At 42.0% G+C, this 13,064-nt stretch overlaps 1 protein-coding gene across 2 annotated transcripts in view; it reads left to right on the plus strand.

Annotated features, from left to right (window-relative positions):
* Positions 1-13,064, plus strand: part of Ccdc3 (coiled-coil domain containing 3) — a 106,755-nt gene that overhangs the window by 3,859 nt on the left and 89,832 nt on the right. The gene's annotated exons all lie outside the window — the stretch shown is intronic.

Genomic DNA, 13,064 nt, shown 5'->3' on the forward strand with positions numbered 1-13,064 from the left:
TAAATCTCTTGGCATAGTGCTCAAGAGTAAGTGTTCAATGCCTGTAAGCCATTATGGGTATTCTTGTGATTGACAGTTGTTGTGACTGATACAACCACTGTTATAAGGCAGTGGTTGTCAACTTGTGGGTCATGACTCCTTTGGGAGTTGCATATCAGATATCCTGTATATTAGATATTTACATTACGATTCATAATGATAGCAAAATTACAGTTATGGAGGAGCAATGAAATATTTTATGGTTGGGGGTAACCACATCATGTGGAACTGTATTAAAGGGTCACAGCATTAGGAAAGTTGAGAACCACTATAAGGAATTGTCTTGGAAAAAAAGGAAATTACATAAGAGACTTCTCAGAGCTAGCATTCCATGCTTAAAATTTTCTTTTAGATTTATTTTATGTGGATCTTTTCTCCTGAATGTATGTACACCATGTGCATGCCTGGGGCCTGGGGAAGTTAGAAGAGAATGTTGATCCCTAGGAACTGGAGTTAAGGATGGCTGTGAGCTTCCATGTGGGTCCTGGGAATCAGACCCAGGTCCTCTGGAAGAGCAAGAAGGGCTTTTACTTGCTGAGTCTACTCTCCAGCCCCCATTCCATGATTTTTGAAGTGATACACCCTTTAAAGCTTACAAGGTAGAGCAAGTGGCTGTAGTAAAGGTTGAGATTACTTTGAGTGTGGAAATGTAAAGAAATCTTCCAATCTGAGTCAAATGCCAGTTAGGGGGATGTAATGAGCATTCTTCCGGCCAGCCTCATCCCAGAGCTGCATCAACCCCAAATAACACACAGAGACTCTATTAGCTACAATGCTGTCTGCCAATGTCCAGGGCTTCTCATTGGCTAGTTCTGTTTTAAGTATTTTCTGTAATTACTATATATATATATATATATATATATATATAGTATGTACTATATATATGTATGTGTATACATATTTCTATAAGGTCTTGTCTTACCAAGGACGCCACCCTCATGCATCCTCTCTTCCGGGGATCACATGGCAACCTCCAATCTTGACTACATTTCCCAGAATCCTCCTCAACTCCTAGTCCCACCCATCTTGCTTCCCTATTGGCCAACAGTGCTTTATTTATCAACCAATAAGACAAACATATACACAGAAGGACTTCCCCCATCAGGGGGAAATTCTAGGGGTTGTCACTCTCTCTAACAATGACAGTGCCACGATAACACTGACGAGATGAGAGTAAGTCAGACCTGTGGGCTGCTGGCCTATCACTCACTTCCAAAACAGATTTGAAGTTAAGTGACCAATTTCCAGAGACAGGTCTGATGTGGATCTCAAATCAAGCAGTGACCCTATTTTATGGTTTAAAGAATCACCCAGTTGTATCTGGTGGCTTCAGTCTTTCTATCCATGTGTGGAAGGTTTGAGAGGCATGACTCATCTTTTCTGGTGGCTTAGTCTAGGGTAACTGCCTTGTTCCTATAAACGTCATCATCTTCAGCCCCAGGACCCCTGGCTCCAGAACCTTGCTCTTATTCTTTCAGAGAAGCTACTTCTATGATGGACAAGGCAGACAAAAGAAGCTATTCATCTGTTTTTTCATTGTCACAAGTTCCCTGTAGTCTAGGATCTCCTTGTCTGTGTTCTCTACTTTCTGAGACTGTCCTGTGTTTTGCTACAGCACTGTACTTCCCCTCCTCCCTGTTTGTGTATGCAGATATATGTGTGCTGGTGCAGATATGAGGAGGCCAGAAGACTTCTGATTTTGTTCCTCAGACCCAGTATTAGTTAGAGTTTTCTATTGCTTTGACAAAACACCATAACTGAGGCAACTTATAAAATAAAGCATTTAATCAAGCTTTTGGTTCCCGAGGGTTTGAGTCCTTGATGTTGATGGAAAGGCATGGTGGAAAGAACAGCTGATAGTTATCTTGATCCAAAAGCAGGGACTGAGAGAACCGGAAATGGTGCCAGTCTTTTGAAACCTCAAAGCCTACCCTTAGTGATCCACTTCCTGCAACAGAGCCTGCCCCTAGTGATCCACTACCTCCAACAAAGCCACACCTCTTTATCATTTTTAAATGTTTCCACCACCTGGGAATCAAGCATTCAAACACATGAGCCTGTGGGGAATCATTCTCATTTAAGCCACTGCAGGGTACCATCTGCTCCATTCTTTTTATTTTCAGACAAGGGTCTTTTATTGATCTGGAACTCACCCAGAAGGCCCGACTGGCTGGCTCTCCAGTCCCAGGGGTCCCTGCCATCTCTCTCTCTGCTGTGCTTGGATTAGAGGGGTGTGCCACCAAGCCTAGCCTTTTTATATGGGTTGTGGAGGATCACATTCATGTCTTCCTGAGTTCATAAACACTTGACCAACTGAACCCTCTTTGGTCCTGTTTTCCTGTGTGAGCATGCGTGTGTCTGTATGTGTGTATGTGTGTATATATGCTCGAATGTCTTACTTTGTCCTCTGCATTATTTGCTTGCAACAGCATCTCTCAATGAACCTGGGACTAGACTGGCAGCCAGCAAGCCCGATTGACCTTCCTCTATCTGTCCCTGACGGCACTGGGAATTATGGGTTTGCAGGACCCTGCTTAGCTTCTTATACCGGTATAGGAGATTAGAACTCAGGTCCTCATGCTTATGCAACAAGCTCTTTTACTCATGGGGCCATCCCCCAGGCCCCATTTCTCCCTTCTTTGCTGTTCACTGCTCTACACTGCACTGGACTCTACATCAAAGCCTCAGAATTCCAAACGAGTCACACCGAGTCTATAAGGAAATAATTGTTTAGTTTTGGCTTATTTTGTGGGAGATTTGCATATGTATCTAATCCACAATAGCAATAGATCTATGTCAAGAGATCAAATATTACTCCAAGAAAGCTTAAGGGGCTTAGCCCTAAACATCTTCAGCTGCATAACTTATTAGACTTTGTTCACATTTGTTTGGAATTATATTTTCCAACATTAAAAAGGGAGAGACTAGAACAATAGGACTCTGGGGAATAGTTTCAGCGTGGAGGCAGGCCTATTTCTGTGCATCAGATGCTGATCTTGGGAAGACTGATTTTCACCTTTAGTCACTCTGGCCTCTTGTATAATGGAGTGTGGGATTACTGGACACATGGATGAAGTGTCAAAATCTGAAGTCGGGGTGATAACCATTCCAGAATGCTGTTCTGATGGGCAGTAAATTTAAAGGTTCGATTTGGGGCACTCTCAACTTTCCAGACCCTTTCCTTCATTCCATTTTTACTCCCTGCCCTCTTTGAAGAGGACCACATCAGAACTCAATGAAAGAACTCTCTCTCTCCTCCTCCTCTCTCTCTCTCTCTCTCTCTCTCTCTCTCTCTCTCTCTCTCTCTCTCTCTCCCATTGTGCATGTTTGTGCACAAGCGTGTGTGTGTGAGCACCAGGGTCTTATAATGTGGGTCCCATGGCTGGTCTTGAACTTGCTGTATAGTCTAGGTAGGTCTCAAATTCTCAATGGTTCCAGGTCAGCCCCACTAAGTGCCGGATTTGAAAGCATGTGCCACCATCCCTAGAAACTAATTCTTTTTAACATTTAACCCAAGGGCTTGGAAGATGGCTGCTTAGGTAAAAACACTTGCTGCATGTTGTGAGCATGCTAGTCAGAGACACAGAGGAACATGTATGTGTCTTTCTACCATGTCACAGTTTATTGAAGAGCAATGCATTCTCAAGATCCAGAGGTTCCAATGAAATCAGCTTGAAAGATTATCCTAGTAATCTGGCTGAGGTAAATGTAGGTTCTTTTATTCTAACCTTAATTAACTCTCATGCCACACATCACACTGGTTAGTATATATGCATATATATATATTTATATGTAGTTTACAGAACGAATACAAGTTAACGAGGCTGCGGGAGAGTACGAAAGCTTTCAGAAGTAGGCTGGGGGAATCTGTTGACAACATGCAAGCCAGATCGGTGCTGGGAGGTGGCTGAAGTCAGGGTTTGAGAACAAGGCTACAGAGTTCAGCTGTGGTAGAAGCCCGAGCAGGAAACTGCAGTATCCTAGTTTGTACTTTGGTTTCTATTGCTGTGTTAAAGACCACGACCAAAAGCAAGTTGGAGAGGAAAGTGTTTATTTCGTCTTACAGACGTCGGAGCAGGAACCTGGTGGCAGGAACTGCAGCAGAGGTCACAGAGGAGGAACAGTGCACCCTGCCGTGCTCCCCACGGCTTACTCAGCCTGGTTTCTTCTACCCCTTAAGACCACCTGCTCCAGGGTGGCCTCCACCCCCTTCATCAATCACTAATCAAGAGAATACCTCAAGACCTGCCTACAGGAAACCTGTTGGTTGCGTCATATTCTCAGTGAAGGTTCCTTCTACCTAAGCGACTCTAATTTGTGGCAAGTTGACAAAAACCAGCATGGGCTGTTTCAGGTCCAGGCTCACATGACTGGATGGGCAGTCAGTTGAGTAGGCTGTGTTAAGAGAAGCTTTCCTTGAGAGGAGCCTTCCCGCCCGCCTGGTTCCAGATCCGCATCAGTCCCAAATAATAACACAGGAGGCTATATTAATTATGAAGCTGTTGGCCTTGCTTGTCTCTTACTGGCTAGCTCTGACTTAAGTAATTACCCCATAATTATTAATCTAAGTATTTCTCTTACTGGAGAATAGTTCCGGGCTTCCTACCCCCATGGCGTTACATCTTGAATCCCTGTTTCTCCTTCCCAGAGTTCTCCTGGACTCCTAGTCCCTCCTATCTTGGTTCCCTATAGGCTCAACAGTACTTTATTGACAAATGCACAGGACTTCCCCCAACAGGCTGAGTCAACAGAGGGGACCCTAGTGGAACTGAAGCTCCAGGGACAGATGGGGAGTTCTCTGCTTGTTGATCCTCCATGTACATAGTAGTCATCAGGTGATAGGTTGGTGTGACAACATACAATCAAAATGTTAGGTATCCATTTGAGGGAGTTAGACTCTGGTATAACTTTTATTTTTGCTCTGGTGTGTCTAATAGGTTCTTAGGTCTGGTTTCCACACTCTCAGTTCACTCCAGTAAATGTATAGGATGTTTTCCCCTTTACTTCCAGTCATCTATCAGTCAGTGTTGGATGGGAGTACCTGGCAGATGTACGGTTTGTGGGTCTAACAGGGTTTGACGTCATACCTTCTCAAAAGAGTGGGAATCTGTTTGGAAATGGGGTCTCTTGGGACAGCACACAGATTGATAAACCACTGTTTTATACCACATGGAGTAACTTAGAGTAGGCCGTAGCCTCATCTCAATATTAAACAAGCCTGGTGAACTGAGTTGTTACCCCCAGAACCTGCATGCAGGGCACTCCTACCGGGTGGGAGGCAGAGACAGGAGAGTCTTTACATCTCTTCAGTCGGCTTGCGGGGTGTACTCAGGGCAGATAGGCGCTGTCTCAAGTAAGGTGGAAGGGGAAAACTGACCCTGAAGGTCGTTTGTAGCGAGTCTTTTTCTTTTTTTTTATTAATTTTTTTATTTTTATGTTTAAATTTAGATTAGAAACATGGTTGGTTCACAAGTCAGTTCCAGGTCCCTCTCCCTTCCCTTCCCCTCCTCCCGTGCCCTCCCCCAACTCCCCCATTATCCCCTCACTTCCGCAGGGAGGGTGAGGCCCTCCATGGGGTGTCTATAGTCTGTCATTTCATCCAGGGCAGGGCCTAGACCCTCCCCACAAGAGTTCAGGGTGAGAGTTCATCTCACATTGTTGGATGGGAGTCCAAAGTCCATGTGTATACTCGGGATGTATACTGATCTACAGCCCAAGGCTCAATAGATTACCTAGGCCTCCTCACTGACACCCCCATTCAGGGGGTCTTGATCAGTGCCATGTTGGATTCCCAGGCATCAGCCTGGGATTCAAGAGTTAATCCTTGTTAGGTCAGCTGTTTCTGGGGTTAAACCAGCCCAGTCTTAACTCCTTTTGGTCATCAGTTCTCCCTCTCTGTTCCTGGCTTTCTTGAGTTCAGCACAGTACTTAGCCGTGGGAGTCTGCCTCTTCTTCCATCAGCCACTGAATGAAGTTTCTGTTTCACAGACAATCTGGCCATGGGATTGTAGGCTGGCACTCCCCAGATCTATGTCTAAAACCCATATATGAGAGAGTACATGCCATATTTCTCTTTTTGTGACTGCGTTACCTCACTCAGGATGGTTTCTTCTAGTGTCATCCATTTGCCTGCAAATCTCAGGATTCCATTGTTTTTTTTTCTGCTGAATAGTACTCCATTGTGTAAATGTACCACATTTTCTCTATCCACTCTTCGGTTGAGGGGCATCTAGGTTGCTTCCAAGATCTGGCTATTACAAATAATGCTGCTATGAACATAGTGGAACAGACATCCTTGTTGTATGAATGGGCATCTTTTGGATATATGCCTAAGAGTAGAGTTGCTGGGTCTTGTGGTAGGTTTATTCCCATTTTTCTGAGGAATCTCCATATTGATTTCCAAAGTGGCTGAACCAGTTGGCACTCCCACCAGCAATGAAGGAGTGTTCCCCTTTCACCACATCCTCTCCAGCATAAATTGTCGTTGGGTTGGTGTTTTTGATTTTAGCCATTCTGACAGGAGTGAGATGGTATCTCAGAGTTGTTTTGATTTGCATTTCTCTGATTGCTAGGGATGTTGAGCACTTTCTCAAGGGCCTCTCATCCATTTTAGACTCCTCTATTGAAAATTCTCTATTTAGTTCTGCAGCCCACTTTTTAATTGGATTCTTTGGTGTTTTGGAGACTTGCTTCTTGAGTTCTTTGTAAATTTTGGAGATCAACCCTCTGTCAGATGTGGGGTTAGTGAATATTTTTCCCATTTTGTGGGCTGCCTTTTTGTCTTGTTGACTGTGTCCTTTGCCTTGCAGAAGCTTCTCAGTTTCAGGAGGTCTCATTTATTGATTGTTGATCTCACTGTCTGTGCTACTAGTGTTATGTTCAGGAAGCTGTCTCCTGTACCAATTCGTTCAAGGGTACCACCCACTTTCTCTTCTAAGAGGTTCAGTGTGGCTGGATTTATGTTGAGGTCTTTGATCCATTTGGATTTAAGTTTTGTGCATGGCGATAAACATGGATCGATCTGCAGTCTTCTACATGCCAGCCTCCAGTTATGCCAGCACCATTTGTTGAAGATGCTTTCTTTATTCCATTGTATATTTTTAGCTTCTTTGTCAAAGATCAGATGTTCATACGTGTGTGGGTTAATATCAGGGTTTTCAGTTCGATTCCATTGGTCTACCTGTCTATTTTTGTGCCAATACCAAGCTGTTTTCATGACTATAGCTCTATAATAGAGCTTGAAGTCAGGGATGGTGATGCCTCCAGACGTTGCCTTGTTGAACAGGGTTGTTTTGGCTATCCTGGGTCTTTTGTTTTTCCATACAAAATTGATTATTGTTCTTTCAAGGTCTGTGAAGAATTGTGCTGGGATTTTAATGGGGATTGCATTGAATCTGTAGATTGCTTTTGGCAAGATTGCCATTTTTACTACATTGATCCTACCTATCCAAGAGCATGGGAGATCTTTCCATTTTCTGAGGGCTTCTTTAATTTCTTTCTTTAAAGATTCAAAGTTCTTGCGATACAGGTCTTTCACTTGTTTGGTTAGTGTTACCCCAAGGTATTTAATGTTGTTTGTGGCAATTGTAAAGGGTGATGTTTCTCTGATTTCTTTCTCAGCACTTTTATCATCTGTATATAGTAGGGCTACTGATTTTCTTGAGTTGACCTTGTAGCCTGCCACTTTGCTGAAGGTGTTAATCAGCTGTAAGAGTTCCCTGGTAGAGTTCTTTGGGTCATTTATGTAAACTATCATATCATCTGCAAACAGTGAAAGTTTGACCTCGTCCTTCCCAATTTGTATCCCCTTGATCCCCTTTTGTTGTCATATGGCAATGGCTAGAACTTCAAGTACAATGTTGAAAAGGTATGGAGAGAGTGGACAGCCTTGTTTTGTTCCTGGTTTTAGAGGAATTGCGTTGAGTTTCTGTCCATTTAGTTTGATGTTAGCTGTTGGTTTACTGTATATAGCTTTTATTATTTTTAAGTATGTTCCTGTTACCCCAGATCTCCAAGACCTTTATCATGAAGGGCTGTTGAATTTTGTCAAAGGCTTTTTCAGCATCTAGTGAGATGATCATGTGATTTTTGTTTTTCAGCTTATTTATATGGTGGATTACATTGATGGATTTTCATATGTTGAACCATCCCTGCATCCCTGGGATGAAACGTACTTGATCGTGGTGAATGATTGTTTTGATGTGTTATTGGATCCGATTTGCCAGTATTTTATTGAGTATTTTTGCATCAATGTTCATGAGGGATATTGGTCTGAAGTTCTCTTTCTTAGTTGTGTCTTTGTGTGGCTTGGGGATCAAGGTTATTGAAGCCTCATAGAAAGAGTTTGGCAAAGACCCTTTTGCTTCTATTGCATGGAATACTTTGAGAAGAATTGGTATAAGCTGATCTTTGAATTTCTGGTGGAATTCTGCACTGAGGCCATCTGGACCTGGACTTTTTTTGGTTGGGAGACTTTTGATGACTGCTTCTATTTCCATAGAGGTTATAGGTCTATTTAAATTGCTTATCTGTTCTTGATTTAATTTTGGCAAGTGATAGCTATCCAGGAAGTCGTCCATTTCCTTTAAATTTTTAAATTTTGTGGAGTACAGGTTTTTAAAGTATGACCTGATGATTCTCTGAATTTCCTCAGAGTCTGTTGTTATGTCCCCCTTTTCATTTCTGATTTTGTTAATTTGCATGTTCACTCTCTGCTGTTTGGTAAGTTTGGACAAAGGTTTGTCTATCTTGTTGATTTTCTCAAAGAACCAACTCTTCCTTGCATTGATTCTTTGTATTGTTTTCCTAGTTTCCACTTCATTGATTTCAGCCCTCAATTTGATTATTTCCTGGTGTCTACTCCTCCTGGGGGAGTTTGCTTCTTCGTGTTCTAGTGCTTTCAGCTGTGGTTTTAATTCTCTAGTATAACTATTCTCCAGTTTCTTCATGTGGGCACTTAGTGCTATGAACTTCCCCTGTAGCACTGCTTTCAAAGTGTCCCATAGGTTTGGGTATGTTGTGTCTTCATTCTCATTGAATTCTAGGAAGTCTTTACTTTCTTTTTTTATTTCTTCTTTGACCCAGGAATGGTGCAGTTGCACATTATTCAATTTCCCGAGTTTGCAGGTTTTCTGCAATTTGTGTTGTTGTTGAATTCTAATTTTAAAGCATGGTGGTCTGATAAGATACATGGAGTTATTCCAATTTTTTTGATGCTGCTGAGGTTGGATATGTTGCCAAGTATGTGGTCGATTTTTGAGAAGGTTCCATGTGGTGGTGAGAAGAAGGTATATTTTTTTATGTGGATGAAATGTTCTATAGATGTCTGTTAATCCCAGTTGGGTTATTACTTCTATTAGACCCTTTGCTTCTTTGTTGAGTTTCTGTCTGGTATTCCTGCCTAGTGGTGAGAGTGGTGTGTTGAAATCTCCCACTATAAGTGTGTGGGGCTTTATATGTGATTTAAGTTTTAGTAATGTTTCTTTTACGAATGTGGATTCCTTGGAATTTGGGGCATAGATGTTCAGGATAGACACTTCATCTTGGTGGATTTCGCCTGTGATGAGTATGTAATGACCTCCTTCATCTCTTTTGATTGATTTTATTTTAAAGTCTATTTTGTTAGATATTAGGATTGCTCGCCCTGATTGTTTCTTGGGTCCATTTGATTGGAAAAAATTTTTCAACCTTTAACTCTCAGGTAATGTCTGTCTTTGAGGGTGAGGTGTGTTTCTTGTATGCAGCAGAAGGAAGGGTTCTGTCTTCGAATCCATTCTGCTAGCCTGTGTATTTTTATGGGAGAGTTAAGGCCATTAATGTTGAGGGATATTTAATGACCATTGATTGCTCATTCTTCTTCAATTTGCAATGGTTGTTGTTGGTGAAATTATGTGTGGAATTTCACCCCTTTGGTCTTTTGGCTGTTGGTAGAGAGGGATTCTCTAATGCCTATGTTTTTCTGGTTGTAGTTAACTTCCTTCAGTTGTAGTTTTCCTTCTAAAACTTTCTGTGGGGCTGGGTTAGTGGATACGTATTGCTTGAATCTAGTTTTGTCTTGGAATATCTTATTTTCTCCATCTATAGTGATTGAGAGCTTTGCCGGTTATAGTAGTCTGGGCTGGGCTCCATGGTCTCTTAGTGTTGGTAGAATATCTATCCAGGACCTTCTGGCTTTCAGAGTTTCCATGGAGAAGTCAGGTGTAATTCTGATAGGTCTGCCTTTATATGTTACTTGGCCTTTTTCCTTAGCTGCTCTTAATATTCTTTCTTTATTCTGTATATTTGGGGTCTTGATTATTATGTGGTGAGGGGATTTTTTTGTGATCCACTCTATTTGGTGTTCTGTAAGCTTCTTGTACCTTCCTTGGCATGTCTTTCTTAAGGTTGGGAAAGTTTTCTCCTATGATTTTGTTGAATATGTTTTCTGCCCCTTTGAGGTGGTTTTCTTCTCTTTCTTCTATACCTATTATTCTTAGCTTTGGTCTTTTCATGGTGTCCCATATTTCCTGGATGGTTTGTGTTAGGGGTTTGTTGGACTTAAGATTTTCTTTGGTTGATGAATCCATTTATCCTAGTGTATCTTCAACCCCTGAGATTCTTTTTTCTATCTCTTGTATTCTGTTGGTAATGCTTGTATCGGTAGTACCTGACCATTTGCCCAGCTTTTCTATTTCCAGTATTTCTTCAGATTGTGTTTTTTTTAATGACTCTATTTCAGTTTTCAACCCTTGCACTGTTTGCATTGTTTCTTGCAATTTTTGGCTCATCTTTTCATCCATTTGTTTCATTTTATGAATTTTTTGGTTTGTTCTTTCTTCCATTTCTTGCATTTTTTGGTTTGCTTTTTCTTCCATTTCTTGTATTTTTTGGTTTGTTTTTTCTTCCATTTCCTGCCTTTTTTGTTTTGTTTTTTTTCATCCATTTCTTTGAGGGATTTTCCTATATCCTCTTTTACGGCCTCTATCATTTTCATTAAAGTGGTTTAAGGTCATTCTTTTCTGCTTCGTTTGCATTGGAATGTTGGAGTCTTGTTGGTGTGGAGTCTCTAGAATCTGGTGGTGTCATATTTGTTTTCTGTTGCTGAGTGTGTTTTTGTAATGTCTCTTTCCCATCTCTTCTTCTAGTGGGTGCAGAAAGAGCCCCTTACTGGTCTGGTTGTTACAGGACCAGAGTTGCTTTTGGTGGATGCTAGCAAGTCCAATAATCTGGTAGTTCTTCTATTCCTTGTCCTCGTTCTGGTCCCTTGGGTGGAGGAGAAAACCAGGAATCTGGGGTGCTTAGCCTCTCACCTGGTCCCCTGGACCCTTTGCTGTATCCGCTGGTTTCCTGGTCTCGTTGGTGGGAGAGAAGACCTGGCGTCTGGGGTGTTTGGCTCCCACCGGGATTGGAAGCTCTGTGCAGTTCCCAGGCAATCCCCAGGCACTGGAACACAGGCCCAGATGCAGGGTCTATTTTACCTGGACCCGCCAGAACAGCTGCTCCCCTGGTCTCCCTGGTTCCTTTGGTTTCCTGGTCTTGTTGGTGGGAGAGGAAACCTGGAGTCTGGGGTGTTTGGCTCCCACTGGGATTGGAAGCTCTGTGCAGTTCCCAGGTGATCCCCATGCACTGGAACACAGGCCCAGATGCAGGGTCTGTTTTACCTGGATCCGCCAGAACAGCTGGTCCCCTGGTCTCCCTGACTCCTCTTGTTTCCTAGACCCGCTGGCGCGAGTCTTTTTCTGTAATGACACAGGGAGTTCTTTTTCTGTAATGACACAGCTTGGCCTATACCTTAGGCTTGTTCCTAACTAGTTCTCATATATAGGTTTTTTTGAGACAGGGTTTCTCTGTATTGCTTTGGAGCCTGTCCTGGAGCTTGCTATGTAGACCAGGCTGGCTTCAAACTTACAGAGATATGCCTGCCTCTGACTCCTGAGTGCTGGGATTAAAGGCATGCACCACCAATGCCCAGCTAGTTCTTATACTTTAAATTAGCCCATTTATATAAATCTTAACCTATGTTCTGCCTTGTGGCATTGTCTTTCTTTTCTTGTGCCTGTTTTCTCTCTATGTTTGGCTGACAACTCCACTGGAAGTCCTGTCTAACCTCTTTCTGCCTAGCTATTGGCCATTCAACTCTTTATTAAACCAATCACAGTGACACATTTTCCCACAGTGCATAAATGTCCCACAATATTCCCCCATTTTTGTTTAAATAAAAAGGAAAGGTTTTAACTCTAATAAAATAAAATTATATGCAATAAGAACAATTATCAGGTAAGAATTACATGTTCAGTTCATTTGTATTTGGCAAATTTGGAGAAATTACTCTATTGACTATCTTATCTCAATGAGTTCAAAGTTTTATACATAATTCACTTTTTATCCTAACTTGTATTACCATCCCAAAACTACCTTTTTAGACTTCAAAACATTTTCTTACATACACAATTTAAGCTTTTAAGTCTCCCAACCTTATATACCTTATAACTCTTTTTGTGAGTTTCTTTTCTGATTTGGTAACAAGGGGAACTAACTATAACTATCTTGTCTTCAACCCCATCAGACACCCTAGAAGGATATAGTGTTATCTGAGTAAACACAAAGTGCAGAGCAAACAAGTTCCCCAACTATTGAAGCTATAAAGGCAGCGGACAATCACCCAAGGTTCCTCTGCAACATTGGGACATCTGTCTTCAGTCTGCAAGCCTAGAATATCTGACAGACTTTTCTGTGAAGCAGGAATTTTGAAGGACTGTCCTACCTTGTTTTGGCAAAGTTCAGCAATTTCCTTCTTTGGTGTCCTGCTTGTCCAATTTGGACAGCATACTGTCAGTCAAGGCAAGGATGATTTCTTGCCCAAATGGCTAGCTTTGCTACAATGAATGCAAACTTCATATGGAGGTTCTTTGATGCCTATAATCCTTTTATGAAGTAGATTGGTGCTGCCAGGAGCAGATGTGTCTCATTGTCATGGAAAGCCTTATGCTATTAAAACCTTTAAAATGCTATATTCTGTAAGTCTTTGAGGTGTTTGAAGACCATGC

This window comes from Mesocricetus auratus, unplaced genomic scaffold, assembly GCF_017639785.1.
Source record: "Mesocricetus auratus isolate SY011 unplaced genomic scaffold, BCM_Maur_2.0 Super-Scaffold_100013, whole genome shotgun sequence".
NCBI classification, from domain to species: Eukaryota; Metazoa; Chordata; class Mammalia; order Rodentia; family Cricetidae; genus Mesocricetus; species Mesocricetus auratus.